General features: G+C 34.7%; 1 long non-coding RNA gene across 1 annotated transcript; it reads left to right on the top strand.

The window, feature by feature from the left end:
* Positions 1–2571, top strand: LOC110457459. Its single transcript, XR_002463957.1, has 3 exons — positions 1–45; positions 1379–1483; positions 1819–2571. It is a non-coding gene; the product is annotated as an uncharacterized LOC110457459 (long non-coding RNA).
* Positions 2572–3886: the final 1315 nt, after the last annotated feature.

Below are 3886 nucleotides of genomic sequence, written 5' to 3'. Positions count from 1 at the left end.
CCTGAACAACTCCTACAGTGAAGAGGCATTTCCTGAACAATGGAGGTAGTGCATATAAAAATGTATCATGTTTCACAATGTTTGAAACTGTTTATATGCTGGTATATATCATATGTGTAAATTATTATTAGGTCACCACCCGTCTGTAAACTTTTAGATATTTTCTTAAGAACCGGGGAATGAATCTTTTTAAACTTGGTAAGCTTCATCCTTGGTGTCCACTTGTCCTGAAGTTGAACAGCTCAGTGGATGTTGACTACATTTGGCCTGGAGTTCGAGTATCCTTGGTCAAAGGGGACCCAATTTTGTATAAACAGAGGGTGTGACCCTCCTGGGGGGCAGAGGAGAGGGGTCCAATAGGGGGGAAATATTGATAAGTGTTTAAATTATTCTCTTTCAATATGCTGAGAGACAGCCTATAGTTGCAGTACATGATGTATTTAATCAGAATATGTTCCCGTGGTTGTTTAAATATCCAGTTGAGGGATTCAGGCCCTCTAGGCCTCTTGTTTGTCTCTTTATTTATTTTTTACATCTAATGGTAACTAGTGATGGGCCAATACTTGATAATATAACTCAAAATTGATCAGCTTGCCTTTTCAATTATTGATTACGGGTACAAATTCCATAACTTGATCTGTCCATTACTGAACTCAAGTGTCAGCTGTAGATTGTAAGTCTGAGCTATTTATTTTGTAAAAGGCTTAACAAAAAAATCAGGTTGGCTTCCTGTTACATGTTAAAAGTGCTTCCTTGAAATTTTACCAAAATAATAGGTAGGCATAAAAAAATACGATGGTTTTCTGTTACATGTCTGAACAAAAATAGGAATTAGGGTTGGGTACATGTAGTTAATGTTTTTTTCTTTTTTCACAACGCTTATGTTAATGTAGGAAGTGATCCTGACTTTAACAGTTCTTCCTTGAAATTTGACAAAAAATAGAGGAGGCACAAATCATTAGGGAGGGTAACTGGAAACAAACAACATTTCTTGTTTGGCTCAATATTTATTATATGATTGATGTTATAGTTAATTATGTAAAATACTGAAGCAGGAAACCTAATATATAGTTAACAACTCTATTGATTCAGTAATTATGCACCATAAAATTATAGACTACATAATTATGCAATCATTCATCCATTAGTTTACTAACTTCCAGTAAACTGACCATCGGGTATGCTTTTGAAACCAGATGCCTGTCACTTAGGTGACATTTAATACAAAGACATATTAAACACACTACAATTAAACTTCATGCTGATCAATAAAAGAATTTAATATTTTGTTAAGTTACCTAAATGGATTTATATGGATAACCCGTCATAGTTTTAACTTTGAATTTGAATTATTATTTGAATTGTCCTCTTTATTCAGCGACATCCTCGAGACACAACAACAGAAGCTTTCTAAAGACATGCAAACCATGAGATGGAAACTTGTTTTGTAATTCACTACCAGTGACTGGCAGTCCTGAAACAGGTGGTTAGCTTAAGTATATTCAAAATGAGGTGTTATTATAATAAATTAGTCCTAATATCATAAACACAGTTTCGAAGTTCCATAGTGGGATCTGTATATATACTTAAAATATATGTTTCTTCTATGAAATGGTGCTGATGTATTCAAGGTATATTATGTTTTATTGTAGGTTTAGTATGAACCAACTTTTAGTCAAATTTCAAAAAATGAATGGGTGACCTCGCAGAGTATATATTGCTATTCTCCCACAAAAGCATATCATACAGTTACAACTATCATATCTACAGTGTCTATGTCTGATTCATGACAATATTTTTTTTTTATTTTTTCTCCAGAATGTCCAACTTTTCTTGGCAAATCCAGACCTACCATCAGGATGCAGTGTCATGTAAGACACTGCAAGAGCTTTGTCTTTCTGGGATTCCTAAGCCTTTGAATGGAGAAAACAAGACACTGCTGCATATATGACGATGAAAATACCATATTGTTGGACATTAATTAAAAAGAGCATTGACCAATGACATGTATACCGTGGCTAGTGATTGATAATTGTTGTGATTTTTCTGATTTGGCCATACAGTCAGAATGAAGGAAAGACAAATATCATGGTTCATGAACTTCAGATACACTTTTAAGCTCCTCTGGTACAAACTGTCATAATCTTATGGTATAGTGAAGTGTCTGTCATAAGTCTGTCTGTCAACTTTTTCTTTAAATTACTTTTTTAAATTGAAAATCACAGGGCCCTTATATTTGGTCAGCAAGTACTTGGGATAAATACTTTAAAGTTTCATCATGTAGATTACCTTGACCTTCTTTCAAGGTCACAGGTGTCCAAAACAGGCATCAGTTTCTTAAAAACTGGTCTTGAGTCATGATATTTCATGATGATTATATTTTATTCAGTATTCCTTTGCATTGCTTTGTTTAAAAAATATTTTTTTCAAATTGTTCCATCAAATATATGTACATGTATGTAGATATATGTAATGACAGCATACTTGTTGATAACTTTGTCGTAGCGATTGTTTTGTTAACTTTTATGCATATTGATATTTTTTTATGAAATTAAATCATTGTTTATCTTCATTTTTGTATGTTTGCCTCACAACAGAAACGTATACGTCTCTGCTCACAAGTAACATTTATTATTCCCAGCCCCTACTCAACGAAGTTTACAGAGGATGAATAAATGGATTCGGTCTCACCCTCCATTCCCATTAAGAAAAAGTGTTGGGTCCATTTCTGGGTACATCTAGGTAATACATGCATAATGATGGCATCAATGACACAGCTATAGGGACACTAATTAATGTGTGTAGATGCTGAATTTGACTTACATTTTAGACTCCAGTGACTTCCTTCTACATTGTACATCAGTGCACATTAAGAAAAGTTGTGTAAGTCCATATCTCGGTAACAAAAACTATTATATTGGTAAAATTTTAATTAATGATGCAGGTAGGGTTGCTCTCCTGAATGCATGATGAGGATGCTTAAGCTGACCTTTCATTAAACACTTCAGTGCCTTTCTTTTCTTTTAAATATAAATGTAACAGGAAAGAGAATAGTGTGCTTCCACCGGGGATCGAACCCTTGATCTCCAGGTTCCTAGTTGGACGCTCTACCACTAAGCTTAAGGGAAATTCCCTCTAGCTCGAAGCTAGGAGGCGACCTTAATCCTATGTACAATTGAACCCTGCCACACTACTCCAACCTTTTTAAATGTGTTCGCCCTCGGACACCACAACCCATGTTCTAACTCCCTGTCACTACAGGAAGGGCCACGGACACCATTTGTAACAAGAAAGAGAATAGTGTGCTTCCACCAGGGATCGAACCCTCGCTCTCTGAGGTTCCTAGTCGGACACTCTACCACGTGCACTGAGCTAAAGGAAAATTCGCTCTAGCTCGAAGCTAGAAGGCGACCTTAATCCTATGTACAATTGAACCCTGCCACATTAATAAACATAAAAGGGAATTGCATATCTGGGTAATTGTAAATGCTGCATAGCTATTAACTTCAAAAAAATGTTCAGTGTTGCAAACTAAATATATTTGTCATTATATTAGAGCAATTAAAGGTTATTTATTTGATTTGAATTATTCTGTTAGAAATATATAACCATTCACAATTGTATATTTACCACAGAATTAAGTCTGTGAATTTACTAAATTTTGACATGGACATCTGCTATGGACTTGTCTATGAACCAGTGGATATTGATGACAGCACGTTTTTGTTGGGTTTGAAAGTATGTATGATTTTGTTTCAATTGAACATTCTTATCAAAAACTCCTGTTTCATTGGTATGGACAAAAACACATAATGGTTTACTCTGATTGACTCTAAAAATAACTTGTTAGGTGGAGGAAGTTGGTTCATATTCTTCTCTTATCTTT

This window comes from Mizuhopecten yessoensis, unplaced genomic scaffold, assembly GCF_002113885.1.
Source record: "Mizuhopecten yessoensis strain PY_sf001 unplaced genomic scaffold, ASM211388v2 scaffold13, whole genome shotgun sequence".
NCBI classification, from domain to species: domain Eukaryota; kingdom Metazoa; phylum Mollusca; class Bivalvia; order Pectinida; family Pectinidae; genus Mizuhopecten; species Mizuhopecten yessoensis.
This window is presented reverse-complemented; position numbering and strand designations above follow the sequence as displayed.